The sequence below is a fragment of the Chrysochloris asiatica genome, unplaced genomic scaffold (assembly GCF_000296735.1).
Source record: "Chrysochloris asiatica unplaced genomic scaffold, ChrAsi1.0 scaffold00187, whole genome shotgun sequence".
NCBI classification, from domain to species: Eukaryota; Metazoa; Chordata; class Mammalia; order Afrosoricida; family Chrysochloridae; genus Chrysochloris; species Chrysochloris asiatica.
Genome location: NW_006408705.1, coordinates 3051902 through 3065134, shown reverse-complemented (window position 1 = coordinate 3065134; position 13233 = coordinate 3051902). Strand labels below are relative to the sequence as shown.

The 13233-nt window shown below is 40.0% G+C and overlaps 1 pseudogene; it reads right to left on the bottom strand.

Moving 5' to 3' along the window:
* Positions 1–2397: 2397 nt before the first annotated feature.
* LOC102814514 overlaps positions 2398–13233 on the bottom strand; it is a 44560-nt pseudogene continuing 33724 nt past the window's right edge.

Genomic DNA, 13233 nt, shown 5'->3' with positions numbered 1-13233 from the left:
ACTTATGGAAGCAGCAGTCAAGAAACCAAATGATATATTGCATTAAGTAAATTTGCTGCAAAAGTTAACTCTTTAAAGTGTTGAAGAGCAAAGATACCAGTTTGAGAAGTGAGGTGAGCCTGACCCAAGCCATGATATTTTCAATTGTCTCATATGAATGCAAAATGTGGACAATGAATAAAGGACACTGGAGAAAAATTGATGCATTTGTATTATGGTGTTGGAAAACAATATACAAAATACCATTAACTTGCCAAAAGAACAAATAAATCTATTTTGGAAGAACTGTGGCTGGATTGCTCCTTGTCTCTCATACTTTGAACATGTTGTCAGGAAGGACCAGTCCGTAGAGAAGGATATCATAGTTGGTAAAGTGGAAGGTTGATGAGAAAGAAGAAGAACCACAAGGAGATAAATTAACACTGTAGCAGCAACAATGGGCTCAAACATGACAATTGTGAGGATGGCAAGATGCCAGAAGGTGGGAGAAGGTATTGGTAAGATGACAAATTCAGGTGTGGATGTTAACAGCTTGTTGTAATTGTAAAAACTTGAGACTCTAGCATGATTATAAAACAAACCATCTCAGAAGAAAGAAGGGGCATCTCACTACCAGCAGAGAAGAGTGAGGAGTAGAGCATGTCATTTGGACCCTGAGATCTCTGTGCTTGTAATCTCCTGGATCCAGGGACAGAAAACTGTGACATCAGATGAGTGGCAGAGGAGTAGCAGTAACAGAACCAAGAGCCAAAGTATGAGACAGAGTCCTGGGCTTCCCAGTCCGTGGAACAACTAAAGCTCAGTGACTTTGGGCAGGTGGCTTGCTTGCAAAGTGGAGTACCTCCAGGCACTTAGTTGGGGGAGCTAGGTTTGTTGGCCCACTTGCTAGAGTTGAGTGCCTTCAGGCTGAGGACTGGTGTGTCCTGTAGACATTTATCAGTAGCCCTAAAAGAGCTTTGTAACATTGACTGGGCAGTGAGAGACCTGCCTGTGAACAAGGCTTAGGAAAGACTATCCTGACTGAAAGAAATGTGTCTAAGCATTTCTGATCCTGGATTGTAACCGGTTAACTTTCCTAATAAACCCTTAACTGTGAGCACTGGTGTCTGAGTTGTGTGTGGCCATTGCAAAGAATTATTGAACCAGCTAAGTAGAGAGTGATGTGGAAGAGATGGTTAGTGTCATTTTTTAAAAAACAACACATAAAATCAACTGGAGATCTTGTTAAAATTTAGATTCTCAGTAGGGGGTTGAATCAGGATAAATGCAAATGAAGTCTTGTTTCTAACTTATGATTTACTTATTTAATATACTAATATGCTTAATATATGCCTAATATCGTCCTGGAGTCCTGGTGTGGTGCTGTGGGTTAATGCACTGGGATGTAAGGTCAGTTTGAACTGCAAGTTCGGACATTCAAGCTTACTAGTCGCTCCTCAGAAACCCCGTACAGGGTTGCTATGAGTCCGAGTGGACTCAACTGCACTTAACAACAACAATATATATATATATATATTTTTTTTTTTTTTTGCACGTTACTCCTTTATTATACTGATCTGGAAAAAAGACTTAGTACAGTTAGGCTCACACTGAGTACTGGGCCCAAGTAGCAGGACAAAGCAACTGGAATATGATTCAGAAATCACATGAAAAGACTCATTTGGAGATGATAATAGGCATTTCACTGCTGTAGAGCAGGGAGGTAGGGGAAGGATTCTAATACATAGCAGGGTAAGTCCCTACCCCTTAGAAGTCAAGGAGCCAGTCCCACAGGGTGAAAGGAATGGCTTAGTTTCTGATGACCACATGTACTATTATTTCAGCTGTCACTAGAAATCCCAGAAGGGTTTTCATTTTGTCTTATTTATATATACTTTTCCTTTTTGTAAAAATGCTTTAATGTCAACGTTCAGGGTTGATCCCAACCTTCTGGGGTCAGGGAGGAAATATACTTTTTAAAATTTATTTTGTTGTATTCATCTTCCACTGAAATAACTAGGGTGCCCCAGACAGGCCCACTGGCTCCTGACACCAGGAATGGGCTCTCTTGTTCCCTTTATTGGTAGTAGCCTAACATGGTTCCTCCCTATTCCCTACCTAAGCAGGTCCTTGGTAAACAAACCCCAGAGCTACTACCTCTCATTTCTTGTATGAAAGGAGTCTTCCTCAGGCCCTAGGCTGGGGAGCATGCCCCAGAGGTGACAGTCAGACTAGTCTGTATGAAGGGAGAGGGTGCAGGAGACAAAATAACTGAAATGGGAGGCCACAGTCCCTCACCTGCAGCTACAATGGAAGATGCCTACAGAAGTGGTCTGTGTGACATGTGCCGGGAGCAGTGCAGAGGAAGGGGACGGGCTGGGAGGGCGCTCCTGAGGACAGGAGTCAGCCTGCGTGCCTTCATTTTTTGACTTTGTCCTGGGTAGCCACAGCTTCCATGACTTTATGCATGGTCTCTTCATCCCCCAGGAACTGCCTGGCCTTGATGGGCTTCAAATTCTTGTCCAACTCATAGACAATGGGAATACCAGTGGACAGGTTCAACTCCATGATATCCTCTTCAGAGAGACCTTCCAGATATTTGACAATGCCCGGAAGGCTATTGCCATGGCCTGCAACCAAGGCCCGTTTCCCTTCCTTGATCTGAGAAACTATTTGTTCATTCCAAAAGGGTAGAGCTCTGGCAATAGTATCTTTGAGACTATCACAGGAGGGTAGCTGATCTTCAGTGAGGTCTGCATACCTTCGCTCCTTATTGATACTGTAGAAGGGGTGGTCCAGCTCCATCGGTGGTGGTGGGACATCATAGGAACGCCTTCAGATCTTTACCTGGGCTTCGCTATGTTTGGCAGCAGTTTCTGCTTTATTGAAGCCAGTCAGACCCCCATAAGTGCCTCTCAATGAGGCGCCAAGTCCTCACTTCTGGCAGCTACATCTGGTCGATCGCATCCAGAACTGTCCAGAGGGCCCGGATTTCTTTCTTCTGCACTGAGGTGAAGCAGATGTCAAACTCATAGCCAACATCTCGCAGTGCCTGTCTTCCGCGCTTCGCCTCCTCATGCCCCCTAGGCTCAGGTCCGCGTGGTACCAACCGCTGAAGCGGTTCTCCAGGTTCCAGATGCTCTCGCCGTGGCGGATGAGCACTAGCTGGGATACCGTGATGACTCAATAACAATATATTAATGAAGGAGCTCTTGCAGCATAGTGGATTACAAGCTGAGCTGCTGACCACAAGTTCGGCAGTTCGAATCTACCAGCTGCTCCTTGGGAGAACTATGAAGCATTCCGCTCTCGTCAAGATTGACAGCCTCAGAAACACTAGACAGGATCGATATGAGTTGGAACCTACTTCATGGCACATAACCACCACCAAAATATTAATGAAGGAGCTTTGGTAACGTATGGTTATGAGTTAACTTCAAGATCAGCATTTTAAAGCTACCAGCTGTTCCATAGAAGAAAGATGAGGCTTTCTGCTCCAGTAAAGATTTATAGCCTCAGAAACCCTATGCAGGGTCGCTATGAGTTGGAACCAAGGCACACCACCACCACCACCACATGAGTCAGAACTGACTCCACAACACATATCCACAATGGGTGCTGCGGCTCTGTAGAATAAGCCCTGGACTACTAACCACAGGTGTGTGATTCGAGGCCACCAGCTGCTTCACATGAAAAAAGATAAGGTTTTCTGCTCCATTAAGATTTACCACTTCAGAAACTCTATACAGGGTCACTGTGAGTCAGAACTGACTCAATGGCCCTTAGCAACATACATTAATGTTGGTTGCTTATTGTCTGTCACCGCACTTCACTGAAAGATAAACCTCTAAGAAAATCATAGCAGTTTTGCCTTTCTTCCTTATTGGTGAACGTCAAACTCAGTAGATAAACAATAATGTATTTATTTCTTGAATAGATAAGTTAAAGTAAGAATGCATCTGTTGATTATTTAGTATGTTATTGTCATTAAGTGCCATCAAGTTGGTTCCGACTCATAGCAACCCTGTCTGTATAGGGTTTCCGACACATGACTGGTGAGCTTGAACTGCCAACCTTGTGTTCAAACCGACTTTGCAATCCAGTGCACTAACCCACAGCAGCACACTGGGTATGAGGGGGGCTTCAAAAGTTAATGGAAAAATTTCACTTTTCCACAAACTTTTTGAAGTAGCTTTGTATTAATTAATAATTTTTTTTGCAATGAATAAAACTTGGACATTGCTTGGTTCCTAGATGAGAGCATTAGCAAACCCTTTAAACTCATGGCACCATATGCCATGCAGTTTCTTCATCAGGTCTCCCTGATAGAGTGACATCTCTATCAAACTTGATAGAGTGACATCTCTATCAAACTTTTGGTAGAATTGAACAAAGCCATTTCTTTCCCTCTAACTTGCTGATAACAAAGGCCTGCTATATGTAGAACAGAAATTTAAAATATTATTACTCTTCATGGAGATGATTATTTCATGGACAGTATATTTACTTAATGATTTAAAATAACATGTATTCACTAAGGTAACCTATTAGTCTATAGAAACCTAAGGCATGTAACAAAGGACATGAAAATAGACATTCAACTTTTTTTAAAAATTTAATCAGTTCATAACCCCAAATTACTAGATAAGCCACCTTAAAAGCAACAGAAATCTGAATAAAGTCGAATAACCTCAGAAGTCTTGAAAATAGCTGTCTTCTGTTTCTGCCCACTAGGGCCGGTTTGTTCTAAGTTGAAAAGGAATGTTCTAGTTCCTTCAACCTGTGACAAATGTGTTTAAACTTAAACACAGCAAAGCTTGGTTAATTTTAGCAGGGTTGTGTTAGAGTCTTTCTGATGTCTCTTTCACCATATAACATTTTAGGGTAAAATCAGGTAAGGTTGGGGATCATATTTCTCTCATCTATGAAAAATATATGATTCGTAATATAACATATGGTGCATCGCCTTGTAGAAAGTCTATCTAAAACATTCTAAATATTCTTTTAAGGCCAAACTGTCCTCTACCAATGGTCACGAGTCACTTTCTCAGAAATAGTCAAAACAAACCCCAAAAGAATTTGTGTGTGTGTTTGTGTATATTCCCACATAATAGCTCTAGCTTTGATCATGAACCTCCACAGAAATTCCTTGATCACCACAACTGTGGGACAAAGTTACATTGAAGGAATCACTTGATCTGAAAATTGTCTTGATCTGAGGCTGGATCCCTCGTGAGGATCTGTAATGAAAAAGCGCAACAAGGGGGCAACAACTCAATCACAACCATTAGCTAGGTATTCCACACTAACATTGCTTAGGAGACCAAACAAAATGACCAATGGTAAATGTTGCTTGACATCCAACATTTTCATTTGAGTCCATTTCTCTAAACAAACTGAACCCTTTAAAGGAACACAGTTCAAAATGAAATGGCCCCTAAGCATCAGTTTCTTTGTAAGACTCAAAGTTCAGAAGGAACAAACTAGAAGCACCAACACTATGCCAATGGTCTGAAACAATCCACAAAAACACCTGAAAGATCTTGTACTAAGAGCAGCAAAAACACTATGAGGTTTTGTCTATATTTAAGCAGTAACTTGCTGTTGTTGTTAAGTGCCGTTGAGTCGATTCCGACCCATAGCAGCCTTGTATAGGGTTTCCAAGGAGCAGCTGGTGAGCTTGAACCACCAACCTTGCAGTTTAAACGACTTTGCAGTCTGACGCATTAGCCCACAGCACCACACCAGGACTAGTCACAGCTATATTCTGTACAACTTGGGTTGTATGTGAATATGAACACAGAAATACTTATCTATTAAAAACATGAAACTCTTTTCTTAGACACTTAACAGTAGCATTTTACTCTGTGAAATCATAAATTGAACTGTAGTCTTTTCTGTTGTTAAGTGCTATTGAGTTGGTTCTGACTCATAGTGACTCTGTATAGGATTTTCAAGATTTGAACAGCGAAACTGCAGTTAGTGGTTCACTGCTTATCCTACAGAGCCTAACCATAATCCCAGGCTTTTCTAGTCATGGTTATTATAATCTTGTTAAATTTATCAATAAAAGTTTTAATCTGAAGAGTTCTAAATCTAAATCTGCTTGTCAGATAAATTAGGAGGAAAAAATGGTTTCTAAATCCTAGAAAAACAGAATCTAAATGCACTCACAGTGTTTCCATATAAAACCCAATAGTAATATTTTTGTCTAATTGAGTGGCTTATTTCTGTTTTTAGTGACTTTTGGATTAGTTGTAGTTTGTGAACTCCATCACTTTCCAGAGTTCTGGAAATATTGATTTAGTCTGGTAGGTTCCGAATGTACAATATCAGTTCTTTCTTAAAGTTCAAATATAACCCATTTTTCTGTTAGGAAATTTTTGTTAAACATTTCATCCTGTCTGCTAGACATGTCAACAAAGACAAAAAACAGAAGCTTATGTACAGAAAGCTCTCAGAACAAAACGGAACATAAAAATCATATCCATCTTAAAACTCAAGTTTATAAAACACCATATACCATAAATATATAGGAACCCAGTGTTTTTTCTTTTTAAATGTATACATTAATTTTTTGGAGTCCTGGTGTGGCACTTTAGGATAAGCATTGGACTGCTAACCACTAGGTTGGCAGTTCAAATCCATCAGCCACTTCTTGTCAACCCTACACAGGTTGATCACTGGCATACAACAACAGTATTAACTCAGTTGATAATGTGGCCACACAACATTAGAGGGAGACTTCATTGTATTTTTTCCTATAAGATTATAATTGAAAAACTCCCAATGAGGATGCTTCTGGGATAATTGTCATCGTGTAGCTGGAATTTATACATAGACACACTCATACTCTTAATAAAACCTAGATCAAAACAAGAACAAAACCAGATGATTCCTGTGCTCCAACAACTCAGAAATACATTCATGGAGCTGTCTAATCTACTCAAACATCAATCTCCCAAAGGATATCTTACAGTTGTTTCTATTGCAGCATGATGAACCAGAATAAAATCAAAAGCACAACCAGAATAAAACCAGAAGTAAAATACATAAAGCAATCTCCAAAGACTGGGTAGGTTTTAAAATTAAAATCATGAAAGTCAGAAAATCCTCAACAAGAATTAAAAGAGTCAGAAAAGTCTAGCAGTATGAAAGAAAACTTCTGGGTTAATTCCTTGTCACCACCTGGACTCTTGTCTCTGGACTGTCCCGCCAGCTCCACTCACCAGCTTCCTCATGAGACTTTCACCCATTCTTGGATTTTCCTCACAATACTATCACCTTTTTTTGGAATTTAGCTGGTCTTCCTCGTAGGATTTATCACTAGTTCTTGGATTTCCCTCATGAGATTTTCATCCATTCTTGGATTGTCCTCATGGAACTTTTACCTGTTCTTGGAAGGGATTTGGACTCTCCACTGGCCATTACAGAAGACTTATGCTCCTGGAACTGATAACTAATGCATGTAATTACCCCGTCAGTATTTCTCTCTGTGTTAGTTGACATTTAAAATGCCATGGAATCCTCTTCTGTTGCTACTTGATGAGAGCCAGTGATCAGAGACCTTCTAAACTCAAAGAAGGGTGCATTGTCTCTGCTCTCTATCCTTCCCAGGACCAGACATCCTGGGGACAGAACCAGAGTGGGGCCCCTCATTGGGTAACACATTTGCTACCTCAAAATATAGTGGGGTCATGTAGTGTTAAAACTGAAATTTAATCTTTATTCTTTAAAGGATCACATAACAAAAATCTGTCAATACTTAAGAGTTGACCTTGTGTTTGCTACCTGGGTTTCCATTTTTCTTACACTATTGTTAAGGAGCTCTGGTATCATAGTGGTTATGAATCGGGTTGCGAACCTTAAGGCCAGCAGTTCGAAACTACCAGCTGCTCCACGGGAGAAAGATGAGGCGTTCTGCTTCCATAAAGATTTACAGCCTCGGAAACCCTGTACAGGGTCGCTATGGGCCGGAACCGACTCGACGGCACTTGACAACAACAACAGCAATTGTTAAGTGCTATTGAGGCAGTTTCAACTCACAGCAACACTATATCGGATTTCTGAGGAGTGGCTGGTGAGTTAGGATCCTAACGTTTTTCATAGTGCACAATATTAACTGCAGTCTGAGTTCTCATATTAATTTGACTCTATACTTTGAACAGAACAAGGGAAAACTGAATGGTTGAAAATTAGGAAAGGTGTGCGCCAGGGTTGTATTCTTTCACCTATTTATTCAATCTGCATGCTGAGCAAATAATTTGAGATGCTGGATTATATGAAGAAAAACGTGGCATCAGAATTAGAGGAAGACTCATTAACAACCTGTGATATGCAGATGGTACAGTCTTGCTTGCTGAAAGCAAAGAGGACTGAAAATACTTACTGATGAGGATCAAAGACCACAACCTTTGGTATGGGTTGTACCTCAATGTAAAGAAAACAAAAATCCTCACCACTGAATCAATAAATAACATCCATATAAACGGAGAACACATTGAAGCTGTCAATGACTCAATTTTGCTCAGGTCAACCTTCAACACTCATGGAAGCAGCAGTCAAGAAATTAAACGATGTACTGCATTGGGCGAATCTGCTGTACAAGACCTCGTTAAAGTGTTGAAGAGCAAAGTTGTCAGTTTGAGGACTAAGTTGTGCCTGACCCAAGCTATGGTATTTTCAACAACCTCAAATGCATGTGAAAGCTGAACAGTGAATAAGGAAGACCATAGAAGAATTGATGCATTTGAACTGTGGTGTTGGAGGAGAATATTGAAAGTGCCATGGGTTGACAAAAGAACAAACAAATCTGTTTTGGAAGAAGTACAGCCAGAATGCTCCCTGGAAACCAGGACAGACAGACTTTGTCTCTCACACTTCGGACATATTATCAGGAGAGACCAGTCCCTGGAGAGGATATCATGATTAGTAAAATGGAGGGTCAGAGAAAAAAAGGAAGACCCCCAATGAGATAGATTGGCACAGTGGCAGCAGCAATGGGCTCAAATGTAGCAACGATTGTGAGGTTGGCACAGGACTCGACAGTGTTTTGTTCTGTTGTGCATAGGGTCACTATGAGTTGGTACTGACACGATGGCACTTAACAACAACAACAATATACTTCATTGGAGTTCTGGTGTGGTGCTGCAGGCTAATGTGCTGGACTGCAAGGTCAGCTTGAACCACTAGGTCGGTGGTTCAAGCTCACCAGCTGCTCCTTAGAATTAGTCAAAACTGACTTGATGGCACTTAACAACAACAACATACGTCAATGGAGAAATAGAAGGACATTATGCTTAGTAAAGTGGAGAGTCAGTAAAATGAGGAAGACCCCCTAATAAAATGGACTGGCATATTGAGCAGCATTGAGCTCAAGCGTAACAATGATTGTGAGGTTGGCGGAGGACAGGGGAATGTTTCATTCGGTTGTGCATAGGGTAACTATGAACTGGCACCTAACAACAACAACTTCTTTGAAGTCCTGATATTTTGCTGTAGGATAAACACTGGCAGTTCAAGCTTACCACCTGCTTCTTGGAACACTACTCAGGGTCACTATGAGTCGGAACTGATTTGACAGCATTTCACAATAACAACTGTTATGACAAAAATATCAAAAAATCTGGGTGCAAAATTTTACAACTCTGTCTGGGAGTCTTCCAGTATGTTTCAAACATACAAACGTAGCAAATTTGTCAGAATATTTATCTTGCCAATTAATTTCACCCTCTAAACTGTCAGTTAAAGTTTGCTGCTTTTTCCCTGGCTCTAAAAGACGAGTAAATTTACTTAATAACTGTTGAAATAAAAGTTTGTTTAAATATCTCGAGATTTCTTTTTATATTTATTGTAGATTGAGTGAAGGTTTATAGAGCAGATCATCAGTTTTACATTCAACAAACCATACACTTTACTTCACTACATGGTTATAATCCCCTCCATGTACCAAAAGCTAATAGCATTTGTCTCTATTCACTTTGTTGCATTCTCCCTGTGTTTCCTGCTACCTTCATCTTTCCTCAGTTAACATCCCTCTTAATGTATATTGCCTTCCCTATCATCCATGTTACCATGTGTCTACCTATAAATAATCCCACCCCCTCGTAACAGATTGTTTCTTTTTTTTGAAACTTTTACTGTGAATTTAGTTAAAGTTTACAGAGCAGATCATCAGTTTTACTACATTTAACACATCACACAGTGTTTCATCTCAATGATTGCAATCCCTTCCAGGCAACAGCAGTTATCCCACTTCCTACCTGAGGTTCCTATTTTCATTCCTCCATCCTTCCTAACCTTTCTGACCTTATCCCTAGGTAAATGTTGCCCTTTTAATCTTGAATGGTTGACTATTTCATGGTGACCATACCTCAGTAGCATGCTGTTGTTGTTGCTAAGTGCTGTTGAGTCGATTCCGACCCGTAGCGACCCTGTATAGAGTTTCCAAGCAGCAGCTGGTGAGCTTGAACCACCAACCTTGCAGTTCAAATGACTTTGCAGTCTGATGCATTAGCCCACAGCGCCACACCAGGATATACTTTATATATCTTTCCACTGCTTGGTTGAAAATTGGACCACAAGGATGAGAACCACTCAATACTTGAAGGGTGGCTGAGGTCCACAGTCTTGGGCTCCTCCAGTTTCTTTTTTTCACTTATTATTTGTTTTTTGGTTGAGTTGATTCTAATTTTTTTTTTTTTAATGCTTTATTGTGAAGTATGTGATAGTTTACATGGGAGGACTTCAGCTTCACATTGATCCCATTGTATATCGTTTCCTTGCCATGGTTACAATCCCTTCCATGCATCATCCATCAACCAAAGGGTATACCCCGCAAGCTCCTCCAGTAAGCCCAGTCTTTTTTTTTTTTTTTTTTTTTTATAATTTTGAGTTTTGTTCCACATTATCTCCCACTCTATCCAGGACCTTCTAATGTGATCCTTTTCAGAGCAGTTGGTAGTGATAGCTAGGTATCATCTGGCTCTTCTGGTCTTAGAGTCATGGAGACTGATATTTATATGCTCCATTTGTCTGCTGAACTAATTGATGCCAAACATCTTCAATTCTCATCACTCTTCTTTCTTCCACACATAGAAAGATCGACAGCTGCACCTTAGCCATTCATAAGCCATTAAGTTTCCAGACTCTACTCACCAAACTAGGATGCAGAGCACTGTCTTTGTGGACTATGGTTTACCAATTGACTATGGTGTCACCTGAGACCATGGTCCTGAGAGCTAAGCCCAGCAACTCACTGCCTCAAAGTGTTTCCATCATTTTGCTCCCTGTATGCTCCACCACATTCATAGGTGTGTTTGCATTAATAGTTTTTTTTTTTTTTTAAATCAAGGAAACCTTTTTATTTTCTTTTTGCAATACTGGTGTCATATAATGTTTATCCTTTTATAATTAACTAATTTCACTCAGCATCATGTCTCCCACGTTCAACCACGTTGTGAGATATTACACAGATTCAACATTATTCTTCAATGTTTTGTAGCATTCCATTGTGTGTTTATAACAAAGTTTGCTTAACTATTCTTCAGTTGATGGGCATTTAGGTTGCCTCCATCTTTTTGATACATCTCTTGTAGACAGCATATTGAAGGATCTCATTTTCTTATGCATTCTGCTCTCTCCCTCTCTTGACTGGTATATCTAAGCCATTTACATTCAGTGTAATTATGAATAGGTATGAATTGATTGTTGTCATTTTTCTGTGTTTTTTTTTTTTTTTGTGTGTGTGTGGTGCTGTTGGATTCTTTGTTTCACACAATTTTCTATGCTGAGTTCATTTTGTTTGTGGTTTTCTTTACATTTTTTTTCCTGTTGTGTTAATGTTCACTAAATCTTTCTGATTTTCCTCTTTTTTAAATTTTGATGTGCAAGTATATTCTTTTTCTTTGAGGTTACCCCATATTTTATTAAACTTTTCCCCCCTGTTTAAAACAGTCTACTTGACTTCCACGTGCTTTGTAAGTTCTGTATCTCCATGATTCCCTCTTTTGCTTTTGTAGTTGATTTCATTATATATTGATAGCTCTGGTAACCTACTTTCAGTCTTGTAGGTTTGTTTTACTTTAAATACTCCTATATCTGGATTGCATTCTGGTTGGTATTGTCATGAATGATAATCTCAGGTTGCTATCTGCTGTTGTTGGTTCTTAGTCCAAAAAACACCCATTAACATTTTCTGTAATGTTGATCTAGTCTTTACAAACTTCTTTAACTTCTATTTATCAGGAAATGTCCTAATTTTGCCATTATACTTGAGGGACAGCTTTGTTGGGTACATGATTCTTAGTTGGCAATCTTATTCTTTCAGAATTGTGTGTAAGTCATTCCATTGCCTTCTTGCCTGTATGGTTTCTGCTGAGAAATCCAAGTTTCTTCTTCTTCTTCTTTTTAATGCTTTATTGTAAATTATGTGATAGTTTACATGGGAGGACATCAGCTTCACATTGATCCCGTTGTATATTGTCTCCTTGTCATGGTTACAATCCCTTCCATGCATCATCCATCAACCAAAGGGTATCCCTGCAAGCCTGCCTCCAGTCATCCACACACAGCCCCTCTCCCTCTCTGGGTCTAAAATCCCCAGCTGCTCTACCTCCCCATGTCATCATCTCTGCCTCCATCCCTGCCATCACTGCTTCTCTGGGTAGGGTTCCTTACGTGTCTTGAGCAATAGACGAAGAAGGAATTACTGCAATGGGTGGTATGATTGATCCTGATAACCATAAGGAAAATTGGATTATATTACAAAATGGAATTAAAGAAGAATATATGTGAAATTCAGGAGATGCCATAGGAATTTTGTTAGTACTACAGCCCCCATAGATACTGAAGGAGGAAGTCAAAGGTGCATTGAAGGAATTGGCAAAGAACAAGGCACAAGGAACTGATGAAATAAAAATTGAAATCTTTCAAGAAACTGAGGCAGCACAGGAGGCACTCACTTAGTTATGCCAAGAAATTTGGAAGACAACTATCTGGCCAACTGATTTGAAGAGATCCATATTTGTGCCCATCCCAAAGAGAGGTAACCTAATGGAATGCGGAAATCATTGGACAATCTCTTTGATATCCCATGTGAGTAAAGTTTTACTAAAGGTAATACAGAAGTGCCTGCAAGCATACATTGACAGAGAACTTCCAGAGGTTCAAGCCGATTCAGAAGAGGCCGTGGAATGAGGGATATTATTGCTGATGCCTGATGGATCTTGGCTGAAAGCAGAGAATATCAGAAAG